The following is a 23420-nucleotide window of genomic DNA, read 5'->3' on the forward strand; positions in this document are numbered from 1 at the left end:
GGTGTGCCTGCTCTCTGATGGAACCCAGACCTGCGTGGCCCTGTCTTTTTGCCACCCTGGGCTCCAGACCTGGCTGGTCACCTTGCCTTGGCTGCTGATGCCCTAGGGCTGCCAGCCCTCATTGCGGTGCTGCTGGGTGTACAGGTTGGTGAGAGTCCTGCTTGTGCTGTGGTTGCTATAAGCCCCTGGTTCCTGACCCTGTTCTGTCTGAGGTGTGTTTCACTGAGAAGCTCTTGTTTTTTGGTTTATTGTTAGTCCAGCTGGTAGCTTGAATACTCTTGTACATGCTACTGAAAGATGGTGGAGAAAAAAGCATTTGGTCTTTTTGGGAAATTTTGGTCAGCTCTCATGAAATCTTTGTTGCAAAAGCCTACTTGTAATTTGGCATCTTTTTGTGTAGTCCAATTAAACTTTTATGATAAAAGCCCTCTTTCTGTGGTGCCACAAATAACTTGATAGCAGCTGTGATCCCTTGGGTGATATAAGTCTCCTTCTGGTTCCTGTGTCCCCTTGGCTTCACTGCTGATGGGGAGAAAAACACTTTTGTGAGAGACAAGGCAAGGAGCCTGGGGTTGGGCTTTGGGGGTACAGTGCTGGTTTGCATATACACAACACCCAGCTGGCTTTCTGTGCTGGTACAGTTCTTACTGCTCCAGTTCAATGGAGTTCTTGAAACCTGTCTTCTAGGTGTAAGAAACTGAGGTCTGCAGACCTCCAGGGCTTGACACAACCAAACACCTCTATTTGGAGGGGACACTGCTCCTTGCTGTGGTGCTCAGCCTGCTCCTGGTTGTGAGGGTTTTGCCTGGGGCTGCAAATAGCCCTGGCAGCTGCTTTTGTTGCAAGGATTTCATTAGGACCTGTTTTCCCAATAGCTTTAAAATAAAGGGGATAAAATGCCTCTGCCCAGCACTCTGGACTATGCTGTGCTGGCACCTGTGCCCCCCAGGTGTTGCTGCAGAGCAGCTGCTGAGCTGCCCAGGCAATGCTATGCTGCTCGTGGCGTGCTTCCTGTGGCTGGGACAGGCACGCGTGGTTTTCTCGCTCTTCTTTTTCATCTGCTGCTTTTTAGGTCCAGAAGTAGGACAGAACACAGCTTTTCCTGACTCCGCTGGTGGGTGTTTCCAGCAGGCTGACAGCTAGGATAATTTTTCTGTTACCTGTGTCTTGATGCAAATTGGAGCTGCAAGCCCAGAAGGGGCGAGGCTCCCTGGCGAGGGAGCAGCCTTTAAAGAAGACTTCTGATAGCAGGGCTGGGCTGGTGACTAGCTCATCCACGCTCTCACTCGTCTCCGGGCCCTGGAGCAGGGAAGAAGACTGGAAAAACTGTGACATGAGCACTGAGAGCATGCAGCACTGAGAGCTGCGGGGGTTCTTCTGAACTTCAAGACTCAGAAAATGCCTGGGAAAAAATATGCCTGTGTGCATGGAGGTGAAAATCTTTTCCCTCCTGAGCATCCAGCATCACTGGTGTTTTATTTGGCGCTTTCTTTATGTAATGCACTTGGCACAGTGCTCTCTTGCTTCCCCATGGAGCTGGTGCTCACACGAGGACGTGGCCAATGGTGTTCTGCTCCTGAAAAGTGTGAGTATGGAGCTGGGATAAATCTGTGCCCAGTGTTAGTGGTCCTGTGGGGTTGGGTGTCTCTGCACAGAAATGGAGAAAATGCCACAGAAATGGGCATTGTAAAGTGCTGCAAATCCCCAAATGTTAGGCTTTGGCAGTCCATCATCCAGTGTTCAGGGAAATGAGCTGACTTCTGGGACTATAGATAGAACTCTTACAGAACTGTTAATAATTAACTATGCTATATTATTTACAGCATTTTTTACTCACCACACTTCAGAAATACTTGGCTGGAAGTAAAAGTACTCTTGGTGTGACTAAAGTTGTACTGGAGCTGGTGTGGGTGCACTTGCTGCAGCCCACCGAGTTTCCTGGTGGCACTTGACCTCTTTGAGCTGTGAAGTCATTTGGGAAAGTAGTTGTCAGGTTTCAGAGCTGTGCAGTGAACTCTGGCGCTTGGACTGCTCTTCAGAGGGCTTCTTCTGCTGACTCACATGTGATGAGGCCAATGCACTGGCTGGGCAATTGCACTGGAGCAAGAACTATTTTAAAACTGGGTGAACTTGGTGGTGTAGCTGGCCATCTCAGTGCTTTCTGACTGTTGCTTCTACTGCTGGCTCTTCCCAGGAGACCGAATACTTAAATGAGTATTTAATTATGGATGTTCCTACAAGGTCACGATGCAGAACTCCGCAGCCTCCAGGCGAAGGCAGGAGGCCCCAGCCTTTCAGCAACACCTCTGGGAGACGCGAGCAGCCAGCAGCTCGCAGCCAGCTCCCCAGGGCTGGTGGGAGGATGCTGCCACTGCTGTTTCCAAGGGCTCTGAATATACATCATGGAGCCCACCAGCCATGTTCAGGATTTATACGGGTTCAGCAGCTCTTTCCAGAGTTCAGGGAGCAGAAATGATGCGTTCAAAGCCTTTTAAAGTGGTTCTCAGGTGGGGATTATGGCTGCTTTTCTCTGCCCTGCCAAGGGAATGCTGGATGCGGCTGCTTGTCAGGATGCTGAGCTGTTTAAGGTAAAAGCCATTTCCAGCCCTGTGCTGTGACTGCGGAGGTAATTGTGGAGGAAGAGTTTGTCAGGCAGGAGAGGCTTTGGCTGCCTGAACTGGAGAGCTTGTCTAGCATCGGCTGCAGGAGCGTGGATCTGCCCCCTCCTTGGCACAGACCCTTCCTCTCCTTTGGAGGTTGGGACCAGCAGGCAGAAATCATGCAAAACCCCTCAGTGTGTGGGGAAGCGTGGTGTCCGCCTGCCTGGCGCGTGCTCACCACTGAGCTGCTGCAGGAAGCTTTTGTCATATAGACTGATGAAAGTAATTGCTGATATAGCTCATATAATGTCACCGCTCATCTTGTAGCTTGTAACTTACCTGGCTCCCCGTGCCTCCTGCCTGTGACGGTCCTCCTCCGCCTCGCTGCGAGCGCTGTGTCCTCTGCTCTGTGTGCTGTGGCTCAGCTGTGCCACGTCTCATGCCAGGATTTTTCTTCTTACTGCTTTTAACCCAAATGAGGAGGGTTGAAAGGAAAAAGTGGGGCCTTGGCAATTTGACGGAGCTGCAGGTGGCTCCCCGGTGTGACGTTAGACACTTGTGTTTTCCCTGTGCCTGGCCAAAGCAAGGCAGGAGATGGGGGGGGACGTGAGCCAGACACCCAGCGGTCCCCCCTGCCAGGGGACATCCCTGTGGGGTTCTGGGTTTCCTTCTCCCAGCTCCTCCAGTTGGGTGCTGCCCTGATTGCTGGTGCAGTTTGGATAGAGAACTGGTTTTAGGTTCCTTATCTCAGTGAGTAACGAACAAGAACCTGTTAATGGAAAGGAGAGACACTTGTCATAACGGGCTGCTTCTGCACCCCTGGGTTGTACAAAAAGCCCCCCACGGAGGACCTGAAGGCCACTAGAGCACCTTTACTTTCCAGGTTGGGGACCTATATTTGGAAATACTTTCTTTGGCCGCATTTTTAGGCATACAAAACTCTTGTCCTTACAGCTTGCTACGTAATGTAATTCCAGCTGTCTTCAAAGAGATTTTAGCTGTAATGGAAATGAGGAAATAAATTGCCAATTTTATGCATTTTGTTTTTTATTACTGCCAAAGACTAGATGGAATAACTTGTATCATGACATTACCCATATGCTGTGTGGTCACTGCTGACCTCAAGTCTATATAGATAATAGGTGTTATAAAATTCCAAAAGTACTTTACAGTCTTATTATATTCCTCTAACAGGAATATTTCAAACTTCACAGTAATAAGTGTTTGGTTTTAAGTATTACTTTCTTTAATGGCAAATGTTTTTATAACTAAGGTCCGGGATAAAGCTACACTGTTGAGAAAGTGCTGGTACATGAATTTCCACAGAAGACCTTTAGGGTATTCTTTCTCTTTTAAAAAAAAGTCATTCCAGGGAGCTGAAATCTTATTTTAGACAGCAAGTAGAGGAGTGACCCTGCAGCAGATGGCACAAGAACACGCTGCCTGCTGCTGAAGATTTACAGCGCATCCAAAGCACAGCAACAGAAAATGTTTGTAGCTGTCTCTGATTTAAGCTTGATGTGTTGTCTCTGAACTTTTCTAGACTTCAACGCTTTTTGTTTCACAGCATTTGAAACAAATAGCTGTAATAATCTCTCATGAAGGAGACAGTAGAACTGCCACAAGGCATTTAGGTGGGCTGGAGAAATGGTCATTAACGCTAAAGGTCCTTGGTGTTAAACGAGGCCTTCAATCTGTATTTCTTGAACCCAGGGAGTGACCTGACAGACTTATCATTGGGTTTCTGCTTTGTCGGGGCAGGAGGAAGGAGGCTGTGTCTTTCCTTGCCCCCTTTTTCCTCCCCCCAGCATGCTATCAAATGCAGTGCAAGGCAGAGGTGGTGGTCAGCATGCTGAATGAGGGGATTTAAGTAAGGTCGGTGGTCACCGGCCCTGGCCTGCGAGTGTCCAGCCCTGCTTGAGCTTGGTCAGTGCTAAATGCCACAAGCTGCCCTGGTGCTTCCCCCTTGGTGTCTGGAGTAAGGAGGGAATGGTTGAGACGAAGAACAGACAGTCTGATGTGAGATGGTTTGATTGTGAGCTGGATGCAGTTATAAGAGTGGTCTAGCAAAGTAGACCCACAACCGAGAAGATTGCTTTATTTTTAGATATTACAAACTTTTGAAGGCAGCGAGGGGCCATGCACCCTGCCTGCAGTCCAGGAGCACATTCACCCTCCCTGAGCAATGATACCGCGTTTCCTTGTATTAGCTTACCTTTGATGTGTTCTTCGCTAAAATGCTCTTGGTTTTTTAGTGAGAAATAGGTTCAGACAAGCTGCAGTGCGGAGGTGCAGTGGCACCATGTGAGCAAGCTCCACCCCAGCCGAGGGAGCACTGGGGCTGGCGGCTGGGCACGTGCCCAGCTGTGCTGTGCAGCTGGCACCTGAGACCTTCCAGCTGCATCAATTTTTTTCAGATATTCTGAAAGTTTTACCCAGAGTTCTTTTCCATTAATAAAAATGGAGGGGAATACGTGGCAGGAGGTTAAATGTTTCAAATCACGACCAAAGTGGTGTGAAAAATTCCCTGTGTTGCTCAAAGGTGACACTATTTCTGCAGAGAGTCACTGCAGCCACTAACCTATTTGAGCTCAGATATTTGCAATCATATTTTTTAATTAAAAAAAACTAAGTTGAGAGGATTACATGACTTAGGGGAAAAAAAAGCACTAGAGCTAGAGTATTAAGTCATTATTATTAAAAAAAAAAATGAAGTATCGGTTAGAACTGCGAAGTCTGGTGGGGAAGAAGAAAGGGTGATGGTGTATATAATGTATTTTTTTGAAGGAAAAAAAAAGCATCCTTGGTATCATCACTCCAGCCTAACTGTTTTCAAGTGCATATATTTTTGATTTAGCTGTTTACATATCTTTTTTTTGGCAGATTTAGCCATGTGCCATGAAAACACACTGGGCACTGCCCTCCTGCTCCCAGCTGCACCACTCAAAGCAGCGGCCGGCTCCAGTGCTGGGGCCCGGGGCGGATCGCTCCCTCCTCTGCCTGCACCCATGGGGTGAGGTTCCTGCTGCCTTCGCTGTGCTGGCGGGAGGGGGGGGCTTTTAAAACAACCCCCTAAGGACACGGCTGCGCTCCAAATGCAGAGCCTCTCTGGTCTCCCGGCGATGGTCTCTGCAGAGCCTGGCGGCCGCTCCTCTCCTGGTGAGCACCCACAGCCGGCCTCCTCCTGCAGACCTGCACCAGCGAGCGTCTCCTGCTCCTGCCCAGCTGCTTGCTGGTGCTCCTCGAGGAGTTGTGGGGGGGTTCCTGTTAAAACATGGTCAGGTTGAGTGACCCCAAAGCATGAGAAATGGAAGAAAAACCACCACCTGATCAGTGGTGCACCTGGAACCTTATAGCACTGAATTTTTGAGGAGTACGACAAGAATTTGACTAAGAGCACTCGACAAAGAGTCCGGTTTGAAGCCCTGCCGCAGCGCTTGTCTGCTCTGGAGAGTGGCACTGGGGGTCAGTGGTGCCGCAGGAGGGTTTTGTGCTCCTGTTAGCAGATCACAGGGACTTGGAAAAAGCTGCTGGGACTACACTAGGGACTGTTCTATAATTTGTCAGCCGGTGGCTGGTGGTGGCTAAAGCTGTCCTGCCCAAGCTCACCAGAGGCCCGGCTGGCCACGAAGATGCACTGAGAACCCGCCTGCTGCTGCTCCGGGAGAGTGTTCTGTGGTCAACGAATGTACAGCTGCAACTTGACTTTTAAAATTTTTTCTTCCTGTTGCTCCCCGTTTTAAGGAGGAAGACTACATTTTCGATTTTGCAATGTAGATATTTTATTGACTCAAGAGCCAGTGCTGGGAATAGCCAACATCTGTGTGTGTCCATCATACACCTTGGTGTATTCCCACATGAGATTCCCACAGGAGAAATTTTGCAATGTGGAAAAATGGAGTATAAAATAGACTGGGAGCTCAGCAGAATTGAGCCTAAACAAGCTGCTCTACAGGTAGGTGGCTAAAACATTAAGTTCAGTCAAGCTTATCACGTTAGCCCTTACTGTTGTCTGGGTTAGTACGCTGTTATGTCCCCATTTATGTGTTTCTTAAGATGTGTACATACATATATTGTGAGTTAGTTTCAAGATAAATTAGCATAAACTGAAAAACTGTGGCTTCAGGCAAATAGAGAGCTAGGGAAATATTTAGAATAACTAAACAGTGCAAATAGCACGAATATGATGAGAATTAACAAACTTTCTGCATACCAAAGCAAACATATTATCTTACTAATGAGGCATAAGCACCAAATCCTGTCTGCATGTACTTACATGCATGTGTCCATGAAGGTTCACAGGGTGCTTATTAGGAGCCATTTCTTCTCAGAAAGAGCAGTCAGGCGTTGGGACGGGTTGCCCAGGGAGGTGGTGGCGTCACCATCCCTGGGGGTGTTCAAGGAAAGGTTGGACGTGGTGTTTAGGGACGTGGTTTAGTGGGTGATGGTGGTGGTAGGGGGACGGTTGGACCAGATGATCTTGGAGGGCTTTTCTAACCCGAATGATTCTATGTTCATACAGGTTCATGGGGCCATGACAGCCTTGGGTCAGAACCCCCTGCTGTTTCAACCACACTTCCCTGGCGTAGCTCCGCGTGGGGCCTGGGCCCTGGGCTGGCGCGTACCCGGGGTAGGGGATGCCAGGGATGGGCACGGGGCAGCTCCACACGGGGGCCTGGGGTGAGGAACGTGCCGCAGGGCTGGGCCGAGGCAGCAGGTACCAGCCTTGCAGTGCCCTGCCCGCTCGGCCGGGGGCAGCTCGCTGCAGGCCAGGCCGGCGCTGGGATCGGCGGCAGCGCCTTGCTGCAGTGCTTACGGTCCTCGCTGGTACGCACCGTACCTGGCTTCCCTCCTGAAGCTTCCCGTGCCCCTCTCCTGCCTCTCTCTGAGCACAGAACAGTTCGTCCCCAGGGCTGCCTCTTGCACTGCCTGCGTGCGTTTAGGGCACTTTCTCCAGCAAACTCTTCTCCAGCTGCTTCCTGCACCATCCGCGGGTTCTCCTCATCCGGTTGAAATGAGGGCACTGAGGAGCTAAATGCTACTTGTCTCTACCCCCGTAGAGAGTAAAATTGCCTTTTTCATGTTTGCTGCTTCTCTCTTCTTGTTGTCTTTGAGAGCCCTTGTTAAGCCACGATGTCTTAATGTTGGGAAAGAAATTGGCCCAGGAAATGGAAGGTCTTCACAGCAGAGGCCAGGGCCCCCATGTGCAAGGACAGACAGGTACCTGTGGTTTCAGGCTTTGACAACAGAGCCTCAGGGTGATTAATTCTGTGGGAAAGATTAACAAAGTCTTTTACAAAATATTTATAGAGAAGAACAAGGTTTTAAAATCATATTCTTTACAGATGGAAAAGGTTTCGGAGAAGAATACAGGATGAAGAGTAATGGCTTTAAACTAAGACAGGAGATTTAAGGAATACATGTAAGGAAGAAATTCTTCCCTCAGCGGGCGGTGAGGCCCTGGCGCAGGCTGCCCCAGGAGCTGTGGCTGCCCCATCCCTGGGGGTGCCCAAGGCCAGGCTGGATGGGGCTGGGGGCAGGGGGCTGGGGGCAGGGGGCCCTGCCCATGGCAGGGGGCTGGAGCCGGGTGGGCTCTGAGGTCCCTTCCAACCCAAACCATCCTGTGGTTCTGTGGTCTCAGGCTGTTGAAGAAGACAGCCTAACTGAGATGGGCTGGCTGCCTGACCTTCGTGCTGGCGTTGAAGTCCACTCCTGTTTCCCCAAAGCTGAACACAGACTGCCATGGCAGAGATGACTGCTGGCAGTCAGAGGATGAATTGTTCCCTTGATTATCTGTATCTTTATTTTTCAAACAGTCAGTTATTTGGCCTCTTCCCAGAGCAGGACAATTGCAGTAACTAACCACATGGAGCACTCAGAATCAGAAGATATGTTCCAGGTTTGTGTGACGAACAGTGAGGCACTGTTATTTGTGTCACAGATTCAAGGCAACAAATTTGCATTTTCCTGTTCTTCGTAAATACAGTAGAAAAATAGGAAAAAAAAATGGAGAGGGGAAAAGAAACCAAACAGGATGTGGAAGCAGACTGAGGCACACATCACCTGCAGCACTGCAGACAGTGATGCTGTGGGAAATGCCTCTCCTCCCCAGCTGGATGAAGACCCACCTAATGCCACATTAGGTTTTGAGGTTTCAGGCTCTAACAGGATATGCAACTGTGATGCTAAAACTAATCCTCTCCAGCTGTCCTTCTGCTGGTGTCACTACCTGCTAACAACCATGAGAGCTTGCATAGAGCAGGGCAGCTTAGTGCTTTTTTCCTCTACCAATTAAATTAACATCTTTGACATCTCAGCTTTTGGCAGTGGTTTTTGGTCTCATGATTTTTGTTTACTGCATGCCATTGCGGTACAGCTCAGCCGCTGCTTTTGCGATCAAACTTTCAGCTCACTGTTAAATTTGACCTTTTTTGGAGTTGTGGTGTCTGTGGGTGAGCTCCCAGCCTTGGCAGTGCAGGCTCTGGCAGCTCGCCCCACTGGTGGCTCTGTGGGCAGGTGGGGGGCTCAGGCCCCGCATTTCTATGGGGCAGGAACTGTGAGACCAAGTGGGGTTGCTTTGGGGGTTTTGGAAGCTCGGGGAGCTGCTGGGAGGGTCTGGGCTCCTTCCGAGAGCCTGCACAGTGGACAACCTGGCTTATCTTGGGCTGTCCCAAAGTCCTCCCTCAAATCCCATGTCTAGTCACAGCCCTGCTGTCTCAGTAATCCTTGGGGACGCTTCTTAATTTCTGTTTGATTTTGGTTTTAGGCTGGAGCCCTGCCACAGCTGCTGGAATTACATATTTGGAAAGTGCAGCAGAAAAATTGACATTGAATGTTTGAGAGGGAAGCAGATGTATCTCCTTCATTAAGGAAAGAGATGATTCAAAGGTGGGTAATACATTTAAATAACAATTGAAAGGAAGCACTGCCAAAACAGCGGGAGACCTTTGGGTGAAATTATACGTGGAAAAATGTTTCCTGCCTGAAAGTGCAGATCTGCGTGAGTGGTCAGGGCTGGGTGCTGCAGGGAGCCCAAGGGCACCAGACAGCTTAACCCCCAGAAATAACTTCTGCATATAGATTTTTCAGTTCTATATTGTTCCATTGAAGTTAATGATAATCGAGAATTTCTTTTTTCTGCTTAATGTACATTGGCCTCTCCACTCATTAAACCCAAAATCACACCACATCATTTAAAATTGTATCCAGAAATGATTTCCTCTCTCTGCTAAAGTCTCTGCTGAATGTCCACTATGTAGATCTGAAATTCAATTACCTCTCCCTGGCAGCTGGGGAGATGAGGGCTGGAGAGAGAGGAAGCATTTTGTTCAAATTTATTGTGGAACTAAATCAATCTCCATATGAAAAGACTTATATCTTAGTTGATGTAGGCTGTTTTCAGCCCAGTATCAATAAATTGTAGGTCAATAAATGGAAAGCACCGAGCTGCTTTTTGGCCAAGCTCTGCCTTCTCTGAACCCCCTCCATTTCTGGTTTTCAGCACCATTGTTGCATAGGTTCAAATTTTTCTTTCTTGGCCTGAAATATCTCACCTACCAGTGCTGACCGAGCAGTTCCATTTCTGGAATCTGTGTTTGCTTTAAGGGATGGACTCGGGAATTTGAGGCTGTGCTTGTGGACGATGGAGTGAGCATGGGGAAGGTGAGAAGTGGCTGTGCGTGGTCGCTGCTGCTGGGGATGTGTGCGCTTCTCCCCGCACTGGCACCGAACTTCGAGCCCTTGCCATGGGGACCACCCCAGCCCAAGAATGAACAGTTTACCAGGCTTTCTGCCCCCAGCCACGGTGGTGGCAAGGCAGTGGAAGGCCTTTCTTGTGCCCCCAGCCCCAGGGGTACATGACCGAGGGGTTTGGGAGTGCCTCGGCCTGTGAGGGGCCTGCTCCTGCACTCCCCTACACGCACAGACGATCAAAGACACATTCAGGCAAGCAGCGCCATGCTGACATCTGTTTCTCTGTAATAATCCTGTGCTATGTAATAATAAACCCGCTGCACTCCAAATCCACCAGGAAGAAAGCCGCTTATTAATGCAGACAAGTGCACAGTCATTGCCTTGTTCCTCTCTGCAGAACTTTAAGTGTTTTGAAGCCTGTCTCATCAGCTGTTGAGGAGCAGACAGATTTGCATCCCTCGGCTTTCTGGCAGCGAGGCAGGGCAGCTCCTCCGCTGAGCACAGCCCGCAGGAGAACCTAGTGGGGGATGTAAGGCTTTAACCTGGGCCAACCGCTCGGTTAGCTTGAACTAGTGGGACGCTTTAGTGTATCAATAGTGAGTTTTTGGAGTGCATCTCCTACTTGGTATGTGTGAAATAATGCACACAAGTCTGCTCAACCTAGTGAATAATTTATCATGGGCAGTTCAAGTGTGGGGCCAGGGCCTCCCACTCCCTATGCCCCCGCACCGGGACATGGAACAGCTCAGATGGGGCTCTCCTTTAAGGCCTTTCAGGTATTTTTAAGGTGCTGGTTGTCACCAAAGGTGCCAGGGAATGGCTGGGCTCGGGGCCAGCTCCGGCTGCCTGCCCAGCATGGAGGTGTTGGTGCACGTGGGAGATGCTGAAGTTTAATGGCTCGGGTTGTTAAATGCTGCCCTGGGAAGGGGGAAGAGCGGCCATCCCAGAGTTCTCTGTATTTTTTTCTCCTTAAGGCTTCAGAAACACGTTTGCCTGTAAAACTGCTCTGAGTTATGAAATCTGAACTCTCCATCAGACCAGAAGTCTGGGGCTCCTTTAACAAAACAAACCCCACAAACAAATGACAAAGCACCTGGAGAGGGTTTTGTTCTTTCTGAGGGTTTTGATCGGGAGCGCTGGAGCAGGGGCCCCTCATGCCTGGCAGGACCCCGTGGAGCGAGCAGCGCGCTGAGTGCTTGTCACTGCTTCGCCGACCATGCGGTGGGAACCTGCAGGAGAAAGGTGGGGGGGTGAGGTGGGGATGTGGTACTGGGGTCCTGCTGTGCCCACCTGGCTGGCAGGGGGTACCCATCCTGCTCCCACTCAAGGCAGATGCAGGGGGAGGCAGTGCTGGAGGCGGCTGACAGCTGGAGGATGCTGTAAGAGCTGTCCTGGGTGACGGCAGAGCCCTCTGGTAAGATAAAAACGCTGTGTGGCAGGAGCTGAGAGATCACAAGTGCAGCACAAATTCTACTTCTGCATGCAGGGCTTTCTTAAAATCGAGGCTTAAAGGCAGAAACACGGATCTGCAGTTCCCTTTGCAGGTCTCCCTGGGTTTATCCCATTTAACCTTAAATTAGACTGAAGAATTGTGCCTTCTGCCCTCCTGGGGCATCATCCAGGAGCAGTCCTGGGCTGCTGCTGGCAGGAGGCGGCTCCCTGCAGAGGGACCTGTCCCCAGCCTGGTGCTGGTGGTCCTGCGGCACTGCCTGCTCCATCTGAGTTTGCTTCAGGTGGGCACTGCTGTGCTGGTACCCGAGCACCCAGACCTCTTCGCCCAGCTCGCCAAGGCATCCAAAAAACACATTGTGGGTCGATTTCCAGGAATTAATGAACTTTTCCATGGTTTAACCAAATAGCTATGATGCATGTGCTAAAATCTGAGGTCCTTATTTTTAGTGTAAGTGGTAAGGAAAGGAAGCAATAGTGCCGGAAAATTACTTTTAGGGTATTGCTAAAATTTCCCCTTTTTATGAAAACCTGTGAATGTGCCAAAGGGCAAAGATGGAGCAACCCCAGTGTCTGCACTCAGACAATGAAGAATGGAACAGTCTGGAAATTACTGTCTGCATTACATTTCAGACAATTGCTAAATAAATTAAAGAGTTTAGAGAATAATGTAAATTATGTGGGGGGAAATAAATATCCCTTGCATGCGCACTAAGCCTGTGCTAGAAAGCTGTAGCAGCACTAAGTGGATTTGTAGTGACTTTCTTCTAATGAAGTGAATTAGAGAAAAGCTGTTGAAGTCATTGGTGTTACTTTGATAAATCTGGTGTCCCTGAGAGCTTCGGGCAGGGTGATATATTGCATGTCTGTCAGACGGCTGGCCTGTCTCACCCCGAATCGCGGGCTGCTGAAGGTCCCGTTGGCCAAGGTTGGTGCTGGTGTGCTGGGAAGGTGCATCAAAGCTCCTCCAGAAAGTGAAGCATTCCTGTTTAGAAGAAACCTTGGATTTTTGATGTAATCATTTTTAATGCATTTGTACATTAAAATGCATGCCCTATCCTCTGAGGCAGTTGTGCGGTCAGTGTCACCCGCTGCCCTCTGGCGTTCCCGTAAGTGCGGTAGGTGTGACTTTTCTCTGGAAAAAGAGAGTTGCAAAGGAATACTCCTTCATCCTCAAGGATGGAAAAAAATGCTTAAAAATAGTGGCCAAAGAAATAGCTAAAGGAAGTGGTTTAAAGTAGCATTTTTGTTGTTATAGATGGGTCTGGAAAAAGCTCTTCAGCCAGATGCTAAATCTCCAATTCAACATGATGGGGTGAGGCTGCACAGGACTGGATTCAGGCACTAGCTCTGATACGGGCCCTTGGGTTACCTCACTGGAGAGAGGATTTCTCAAGTCCCACGGGTCATGCCAGTAAGCCTAATTTTCCCTTTCCTTTTCCTTTATTTTTTTTCTCACATGGACTTGATATCCTTCATTTTTCTTAGCAAGTTGTAAATCATGGAGACTTCTGTCTCATTTTGGCCAGATGCATCTGGCCAGGGTACAGAGCCCTTCATGGGGTGGCTCCCCTGTGGGCATCCCGAATAGCCATCTCTGCTGGGAGTGTCTTTCACGTGTTCAGGAGGAAACCAGTGGTCTGTTTGCTGTGGGAAATGTTTGCTGAAATCTAACAGACCTTGCTAGCTGTACATGGTTTCAAACATTCTGTCCTGCTAATAACAAAATGCAGGCAAGTTAAAAATGTAAAAATGGCCTGCACATATGGCTGTGCTAGTACAAAAAGACAAGCAGCTTGTAACATATGACACGGATGCTGTTTTATTTTATTGTAGAGAAATGAAACTTTTTCTAAATAGAAAGAGGGATGAATCATTCTTGTTGGATTCATCATAGTCATTTATGTTCCAAATACTTACCTTCCCCACCGTGGCTGCCTCAGGTTACATCAGGAATGTAAAGGTTTTAAATGCCATTTTGTTGTCAGCTACTTGTTTTATTTTAAAAATAGCCCTAGATGTCCTTACTATTCTGTGTAGGTGAATGGAAAACTGCAAATTCTGTGGCTGATTATGCAGATTGCTGTGACCTGATGAAAGCTGATTGTCTCGCTGCAGCAGCAGAACGGAGCAGGAAGGTTTGGAGTATTGCAATGCACGAGGAAGGATCCTGGGTGCACGTTACTGAGCAAGCATGACAGGAGCAGGTCTGGCAGTTGAATCTCTGATTCGTTTCTCTTAAATCAGTGATTTTTTTTTGACTAACCTTGGCGAATTTCCATTCCTTATTTTGCCTGTCCTGGTGATCATGCGCCTTGGGACCGTGATTTCTGTGGGCTCTGTGCACAGTGCTGAGGGCTGCGGGTACCCACAAGGACTCTGCCCACTCCCTGTGGTGCTTCTCGAATGGCCGCTGCGTGACAGCATTTCCTTGCTGTTAGGTGTAGGACAATAGCAAACCTTTCAAACAGAGGCTGGTCACTATTCCAGCATGCCTGGAAGTGACGTGACATCTCTGTGGCCTGAGAGCTGAGTGACAAGGGCAGATCTGCGTGTGGGCTTGTGTCGCCGGCAGGGACTGACCTGGGCACGTTTGCAGATGGCAAAGCAAAGCCTACGTGGCCCACCTTGGCAGGGCTTGGGGAAGCACTGAGGTGGGATAAAGGGTACCGAGGAGCAGCAGCACGTATAGGAAACACCACCTGGAGTTGCTGGGGAGGAAGGCACACCCCAGGCAGCTCAACATCAATGTCCGTGGTGGGCGGTGAAAGAAGGGAAGAGCAACTGACAAATTAAATGGGATGGAAAATCTGATTAACGCGTATCTTTTCATGAAATAACTTCTTACTGGTTTCAGAAGCACAGCAGATTACAGACAGCTGTTGCAGTAAATTGTCTCAAATGACTAAATGCAGAACCACGGGGAGGGCTGATGCAGGGCGTGCGGGGGCTGCAGGACGGGCTGGTGCGGCATGGGGGCACGGGGGTGCGTGGGGAGCCGTGGCACAAATGGGAAAGGCTGGAGAGGATCCGTGATGCTTTAAGCCAGTGTGACCTGGCCTCTAACGGCGTTTGTCCTGCAGTGGTGTGCTGGGCTCAGAGAGCAGCTGGCAGCCAGGCAGTGGGCCCTGCTGCACGGGCACGGAGCGCAGCGCGGGGCTGCGGGCTGACACCTTTCCCTCTTAGAGCCACGCACTCAGGTGGGCTCTCTCTGGACAGTCTTGCTCCACCAGGTATTCGCTGCCATTTATTACTGTCTTTTTGATATGTGTCCTGCAATTCAGATGTGTATATAATGGGGATGATATACAGTTGTACTTCAGACTGAATGCGAGCCATCTGTCAAAAACAAAAGCTAAATTCTGTGTAATAAAAGCCACAAAATGATTGATATTTCACATTAAAGGGAGAGCTGAAAAAAGCAATTTTGTTTATGGGCAAACCTGTGTCTGGCACATTTTTCATGTCATATAAAGATGGAAATCTCACCTTATGGCTATAGATTGCAGCTATATTTCAGTCTTTATAATTGTGGACAGATATGCATGTGCTTCCACATAGAGAGAGAATTCTCCGTGTATCATTGATAATGAGTCCATCTGAACACACCTTTTGCTGCTTCCTGAAGGTGCAGTATTTCCCATTTGCTGCCCTGAGAAGAATGTGCTTCTCCAGATAGACCAGTAATTTGATTGGTATGTGGAACTTCTTGCTACTGTCAGCTTACTTCTAATCAGTTCTGGGTATTTACAGATCCAGGAGACGGAGGCTAAGAAGGGAGCAGCTGTGCTGGGGAAGGGACAGGGGCAGCAGGTCATACATCCCCACCTTATGTCAGAGCGTACATGTGAAGTACTAAAGAGACAGCTCTGAGTACCTCTGAGTTGTGCAAAAGCTTTAATTATTGACTAGAGTGTTTTGTAAACATTTTTTACGTGAAACCACAAAGCTACCCTGGAGCTGTCTGAGGGGCATCATCTCTGGAAGATGTGCCCACGTGTCCAGGGAGCCTCGGGCTGACTTCTGCATTGAACGGACAGCAGTCCTGGCAGGTCCCTGCTGCTTGTCGCAGCACCCTCTGCATGTTTCTGCACCTCCTCATAAAGGGTGGCTGTGCTCTGACCCCACAGCTCCTCCTTGGGTGGCTCTGGCCTGGTGATAGGGCTGGAGTAAGGTTTCCTTACCTGCGGTGCAGGGCCAACGCATTCATCAGGCAGGAGGGGAGGTGGATGCACTTCTCCTGCCCCTGAGCAACCGGCGCAGCCCTGGTAGGTTTGGATAGCATGTCTCTGCCTGGTTGCCACACGCAGCTGCTCCATGGGGCGTCCCACAGCCAGCACATCTGCTCTCCTGGCAGCCTGGCTGGGGTCAGAGCATGCTGAAGTCAGCCCCGCTTGCGGCAGGGTTGGCCTAGGTTGGGCCTCCAGAGCTCCCTTCCCACCTGCGCTACAATATACCTTCGGTTTAAGCATGTTGCTTTCTCCTCCCTATCACCATCAGATAAAAACTCTAATGGCCACCCTTGTAAAAGTCAGCCAGCAAATACTGTCATAGAAGGAGTCATGTAAAATAAAATATTAAATATTTTTTTCCCAAAAAGAAGAAAAAAGGGAAATAATAAAGGCCAGAGATTGTAAGAATCGATACAAGTTTCAGAAAGCTATATTAGAAATATATTAGAGCTGTTTTGTATCCATGAGCAGCAAGGTGAAGATTTTAAGCATGAGGGTTCTTATAAATATGTTTAGCAGTTTGAAGGCTTTTTTTGATCTCTTTATAAGTGTAAACAGTGTGATTGGAAGTTCAGAAACCCAGTTTGTTCTGGAAAAGATGATTCGATCTTCAGCAGGGAACCAGCCAGGAGACTGATCAGGAATGTGATGGTATGTGAATCTGTACAGTGGTTGCATTGGCATCGTGGTGCAAGTTAGATGTTGCTAGAATACTTCAAGTGTTTTCTAAAAATCTTCTGTGCAGACCAAGATGGGCAAAACGTTCCTTTTGATGGCCAGTCCCGCTGACTGTGCAGAAGAAAAATACTTTATTTTTTCCTCCTTGGTTTCAAGGGACATGCCTTCCATGTTCTGATATTAACCCATCCCCAAATCCTTTTATTTTCTTTGCCCAGTTGTTTCAAACTTACTTCTTGTTAATGCTTTCCAAGAAAATTAAGTCACCTCTCTCTTACAACAACATTATGAAACCAAACCACAACTGTCCTGCACAGCAGCAGTATGCAAGCAGCACTGCGCTTCAACAGCTGAACTCTGGATTTGTATGTGAGCAGCTTAGCAATGGGAATATATATCATAAGTAGGATTTTCATGTCTTCAGTGATATTAAACAAAAGACTGTTTCCAGGTGACCCTTACCTACTTCATAAGCAAGTCTCACTTTCTCTCACCTCTCTCCCTGTTCCCACAGAAGCGCTGTGTTAGCAAGGCACTGCGGCAGGAGGAGCGCTTTGTGATGAGGTGCAAGGTTTGATCTCTTCAGATTCACAAAGAGCTTGGTGAGAGAAAGTCCCTCTTCCCAGCACAAAATGCTAACCTTACAGGAGGAAACACAAGCCCTGCTGTGCCGTGGGTGGTGTGTGGCATGCACGTGCTTGAGTTGGGCTTGCTGGTGGGATGCAGCTGGGGCCCCAGCTCCTGCTGTGCACGTGGGGTCATGGCCACTGGGGCTGGGGGCACAGAGCATGGGACGTGGAAATTCCCATGGACCCCTCTACTGGGTCCATTGGATTTGGAATCCAGCCCCTCTATTTGTTTTCAAATGTAAGTTGTTTTTTTTTCCATGCTGACACCTCTCCTGGAACTCACCAAACTGAAAATCTATTTTTATTTCTTTTGCTATTGAAGTTTAAAGAGGGAAATCCTGACCTTGTTCCAGCACATCCCGTTACCTAACTGGACATGCTTTGGCAGCCAGGGTGCTGCGCTTAGTGACCAGGCCAGCAGTAGGAAATATTCCACCTCTCTTCAGGATTACAGCCTCCCAGACCAGGAAGAAATGATACTTTAACTGGGTAAGAGTGAGAGAAAAATAATGAGATGAACATGCCTGGAATTTACATTTAATTGAAATCCAACTGAAATTATTTCCCCATTTGTCTAGATGTGCTCTGGTCATTTTTTCAGCCATTGGATGTTTTCTCAGTGGTGACTCTAACACAAAGCACATTGAAGCTCAGCAGTGCTGCTCTGGCTGAATGGTTTTGCCACCAAAGAATGAAGATGTCTTTGGACTTTGTGACATTAAGCAAAAACAAAGGACATGTTTTGGGGTTTGAAGTTTTGATATGTGAAGTTTTTCACTCAAACCATATGCTTTGAGGTTTAGTTCTTTGGACATCTGTACAAAAAGCTGCATCATTTCTGGAACTCAGTTTTCAAAGTGGTTGCCTTAGTTTTGATGGAAAAAAAACAACCAAACAAAAATCCCCAAAGCTACAAGTTTTATTGTAAAGGACTCTGTGGCAGATCCTACTGGGACCAGCTGATGTCTGTGGGGTGCTACACAGGGCCACTTTAATATCAAGAAGCCAGTGAAAGCACCTGCACTCTTCTGAAATTTTATTTAATCTCGAGGATGTTTCACACCATGTCTGTGTGCTCTCCCCACGCGCTGTGATGCTCTGAGCGGCGGGGGCAGCCCAAGGCGATGCCACCAGCAGTGGGGCGAGAGGTGGCTGCTGGGGCACATCCTGCCGGGCACAGCCATGCTCACAGCCTCGTTCAGGCTGCCGGCTGCTTGTGTATGCACGAGGCAATGCGACCTGCACAGTGCACGTCTCCCACCCAGGCTTCTGCTCCCGATGCGGTGCAGGGACTGATTTGACTAGCTTGATCACAGAGCGAGTTCCCAGGGGAGGATAAAACCTGTCAGAGCAGTCAGGAGACTGACTTACAAAGCAAACAATTGCAGTTTTAAATCTGAAGTCAAGAGATTGATCGACAAGGAGGACAGTTTCCAAATGCTGACCCTGTGAGCTCCCGGCGGGGTTGTGGGCTGCCCCAGGGCTGGGCACTTGGTGGCGATGGCAGCCAGTGACAGCCCTGCCCTATGCAGGATGTGTCACCGCTGTGCCCGGCCACCGGGCAGCCCCTGCGGCATCTGCTGTGCTTCTAGGAAATGATGGCTTTCAGAAAAATGGAGTTTTCTGCTCCCTGGAGGCATTAAGCATGCAAATACAAAGCTGCCTCTGGGGTCTTGTAGACTGTGTTTCTGCCTGCTGTTGTTTCCCCTGTTTCTTGCTCTCAGCAGGGGAAATATGTGCACTCAGGCAGAAGCAGGGCCCTGCAAAGTCACCATGCTCCTGTTTAAGCTTGTCACCCAGACACACGTGGAAGCAGTTGCTGCTTGAAGCCTGGGGATGAATTTGTGCATCCAGTGGGGCCATGCTGAAATGTTTTGGGAGCACCATTGCCCGCTGCTGCTCTCCTCATGCTGGGCTGGGGACATGAACCCCTGTCACTGCCGGTGCCACCGGTATCCCTGTGGCACTGGCGCTGGTGAGCTGCAGTGCCATGGGCAAGGTGGATGCTCCTGCAGGCAAAACCACTTTCTGATCATTGCACACAAGTGTGCTAAGAAGAATGGGGGGCTGCTCGTGCTTCCCTGTTAAAGATATGGCCATGATTTGGGGTGGAAAAGAGAACACTGAACTTCCCTGTACCTTCAGGAAAGATGTGCCTCCTTCCCCTTCAAGTAATGTAATCACCAGCTTATTGGTTTTATTAAAGTAATTCCAGTTTTGAGCTGAAGAACAGCAACTTGTATAGTTTTCACTCAACTAAGAATGGAAAACAGACACAATGGGGAGAGATACTGCCAGCAAAAGTGTTTAATGTTAATGCTTTATTTCAGTAATAACTTCTTATTGTTAGTGAAATAGTGTGAAATAAGTCAAGATGAGATGATATTTTTTGTAGCTTGAAAATGGATGACCACAGGCAATGGATTGCACGGAGCTGTGCAGTGCAGCACGATGCTAAACGCTGCCGTGCCAAAGTTGTGTGCAATTAAGTACTTATCAAACGCTACCACGGAAGAAAAATGAACTCTGTGTGCTGCTAATAACTGCTCGAGGGGAGTGAGAGAGCTCAGCTCTGGGAGCTGATGGGGCCGGAGGGGGCAATCTGGCTGTGCCGGCAGCAGGCAGTGCCCCTACATGCAGCCCCCTCCTGCTGTGCCGCACAGCCGCTAGCCCAAACGTGCACGGAGAGCCGAGGGCACCTGCTAAGCTGATTGCCAGCCTTCTGCATGTACCTTTATTCAGACAGAGCGAGGAGCAGTCTGAGAACAGGAGACGGATTTGCTCTCTGCACGTCCTCTCCATCCATAAGCTTTTGCTGCCCAGCCTCCCAGAAGAGTGAGTGCAGAGCCCTGGCTGCGAGGGCCTCGGGCTGTGGCGAGGAGGTGGGCACAGACATTTCGGCGAGGGAGAGGTGCCGTTCTGTCCGTGGGCTGCAGCGTGTTTTCCTGGCTCGTGCCAGACGCAGCTGAGGCGGGACCATATTGTCTGTCGCGCCTGTGGCAGCTTTCTGTCGCACGTGGGAAGCTCTGCCAACCACTTCTATTTTCGTTGCCCAGGCAAACCAGTCTCTGCATTCACAGGACAGTTTCCATGACAAAGGAGGCAGCTCTGTAGCACTGCAAATATTTGTTTTATGGCCATGTGCTCGCTGAGGGCCGTGGGCCTTCCCCTCTGATCAGCACCGGGTGCCAGCGGGGCGTGGGGCCGCCATGTCGGAGCCTCGGCCTAGTGGCGTGGCTGTCTGCTTCGTAACAGCCAGCGCCGCGTCTAATCAAAACAGAGTCTGGAGCGTAAATATTTTACTCACAGAAAATTGTCAGACCAGGCTTAGCAAATGCTGCTGGAAATCTATGAGCTTTAAATAACTTCCACATGTGAATACAGGCCCTATTTATTAGTAGAAAAAAGCGATTAATGCTTTTGGTCAACACATCTAATTCAGTCTTACGCATCCCATCTGTCACCAAGTCACTCTGAGATTGTTAAATGCGTGAGCAGTGGCATTTCATACATTTTAAATGCAGTCTGTGGGAAGTGTTTGCAAATTCGAGCTGTGGAGATAACAGGAGGAGGCGAGGCAGTGCCCCCGGCCCCGCTCACTTGTCTGGGCCGTACGCGGCTGGGACGCTGCCCCACCGGGTGCTTGGGGCAGGGGCTGCGTGCTCCGCTAACAGCTCCCCGAGGAGATGTGTGGCAGCGAGGGATGGGAGAGATGCGAGTTACACGGGGTGCTGCAGGGCTTGGAGCGCAGGGGGCAACTGGGGGGTCCCCGCTGGGCCCTGGGGTGCCTGGGGGCATGGGGCAGCACCCTGGGGTGAGCTGGGAGCAAGCACCGGGGATGGCAGGAGTGAGTGAAAACGTTTGGAGGGAGGTCTAGAAATTGGCTAGCTAGGAGTGAGGTGGAATTGAAGGCAAATGCTCTTGTTTATTCAGTCATTCATTTAATTATTTTTATTCTTTGGTGGAATGCAGTTTGTTTAGGGATGTTTTCAAAGATTCATTTGATGCCCTCATTTTTTTAAAATTTTTTATTTTCCTTATAGAAACAATCCAGAATACCTCAGATTTGGAAAAATACTCATTATCATAATGTCCTGCAGTGCTTTTCTAATTAGTAGTCAATGTTAGTTCAAGACCGTAACTATCCTGGCAGGACTAAATCACATTTTCACTATAGCTAAACATGTATTTAGCAAGTGAATTTTAAATCTTTATCTGCAGTGCCTTCTCTGTCATAATCTTTATACATCTAGTTTTGTAATAAATTAGAACTGGGATAGCTGTGGAGTGAAATCCAGCGGCAGCTGTATCTCAGTTCAGATTTGCATGCCCCTTGGGTGTTTTGCTTCACCAGGAGTTCTTTTTCAAAGCCTTTTCTGAATTGAAAATTAAAAAAAAAAAAAAAAGGAGATGAGACAAGAGCACATCTCCTTTGTGCAGTGTGTGCTTTCATACCCTAATCGTTCCATAGATAAAACATTAGGCTGGCTCCCTGATGCCACAGCCTAAGATCAGTCCAAAATATTCAAAGATACCATATGTCTGAGACATGAATTGTTTCCTTTAACTTAAAATGCAGAAACTCTGGCAAAGTAAGAGCAGGTCAGGCAGCCACAACCTCATGGGATGGCGAGGGGCGTCTTGTGGCAGGAAGACAGCTCCAGGTAGAAGATGGGGCAGATTCCTGCTGCTTCCCTGTGGGTGGTGGGCTCCCAGGGCTGGTTTCCCACAGCTGAATTGCCGAGGTGGGATTTGGGTTTCCTCTCCAAGGAGCACCCAGCAGAGACGCCTCGGCTGTGGTTCCTCTGCCACTGGGGGAAGCAACGCTGGGCCCGGAGCTGCTGCAGGGAAGCGTGGGCTGAGCTGGGCACCGGGAGCAGTGCCCGGGTTCCCAGCACAGGCGGAGATCCTACAGCCTGGGTTTGCAGCTCTGTGCAACAGCAGCGTCTGTTTGGTGGTGTGGTACGGGGGGAGAGCGGCTGGCACAGCGCTTTGCTTTCCGCAGCTGGTAAGGACACGCTCTGCTAGGGCTGGTGCCTGGTGCTTATGGCTGTCACGGAGAATTTCACTGCGTGGTTGGTACAGCTGGTTGTCTGATCACTAGTCCAAAGAAACCCTGAGGTTTCTTTTTTCACTTTTTATAATTTGCTCCCTTTTTTTTTTTTTTTCTGGGCCTAGATGTCATATAAATGGGATTAAAAAAAAAAAAAGATGAAGTTACTAGCCTGAACAGTTGCGTGCTATTAGTATTCAGTATCTCTTCATGACACTTCAGTATAATAACTACTGCTGGGGACGTGACCAACATCAAAAAATTAGAATTTTGTTGCACACAGAAATATTCACAAGGCTGAGGTGCTTTTTTTAGTCTGAGAGGTTTCTTGCCTAGGCTTTGGGGCAGGAACTTGGAGAGGTTCATGTCTGCCCTCCCCCATGGACTGGGAGCTCGAAGGCTTTTGACACCGCAGAGGATTCCCTGGGCAGCAGCGTGCCGGTGGCTCCCGTCCCCCCGGCCAGGAGACGGCCCCTGCAGTAGGGCGGGTGGGCGCGGGTCTGGCCTGGGAAGGGGCCAGGAGAGCAGGGAGGAGCCCTAGCCTCACTGTCCTGTAGCCTGTGTTAGCGCTACCGACCTCTCATTCTGTTCTGTGTATCAAACATTTGGACAGCATCACAGAGATTTTGTGAAGCTACTTGTGAAGTGGTCCCTGAGATGTATTCAAAAAACTTACCATTTTTTTGGGGGTGTGTAAATAGTTCAGTTTTAATCTGGAAATAGCAATAATTTGTAGCATTTTGTAGTTATTTGCCGTAAATATTTTCAGCATAAATTAGTTTAGAAACAGGATTATAGAACATGATCAAAATTAAATGCATGATTGCTACAAAAGCCTCCCTGCTAGATGTAATAATCCAGCTCTGGATTTGCGATGTGCATGTGCCCAGCAATAGAAAAGAAGGGACTTGTTCTTCCATGAGTGTTTTGGCTTTTCCTTATGGCTCCAGTGCAAATAAATTTGAACTGAACTGATCAGTGGGGAAAGGAAGGAGAACCCTAAAATGAAGTAGGAGGAAATAAACTGGTTCAGGTAATGTTAGGCAGAAACATCTCCTCTGAGTCTGAGTGGCTTTGAACCTTTAGA

General features: G+C 49.0%; 1 long non-coding RNA gene across 5 annotated transcripts; it reads left to right on the top strand.

The window, feature by feature from the left end:
• LOC308195628 lies at window positions 1-15256 on the top strand. 5 transcript variants are annotated; one of them, XR_013951681.1, is made up of 7 exons: window positions 1-212; window positions 6345-6555; window positions 7123-7217; window positions 9367-9488; window positions 10206-10262; window positions 13000-13155; window positions 13782-15256. It is a non-coding gene; the product is annotated as an uncharacterized lncRNA (long non-coding RNA). The 5 variants fall into 5 exon arrangements; XR_013951682.1 differs by having other exon boundaries at window positions 1-144; window positions 7123-7820; XR_013951683.1 differs by having other exon boundaries at window positions 1-144.
• The last annotated feature ends 8164 nt before the right edge of the window (window positions 15257-23420 follow it).

The sequence above is a fragment of the Anser brachyrhynchus genome (assembly GCF_964034855.1).
Source record: "Anser brachyrhynchus genome assembly, chromosome: 5".
Classification (NCBI taxonomy): Eukaryota; Metazoa; Chordata; class Aves; order Anseriformes; family Anatidae; genus Anser; species Anser brachyrhynchus.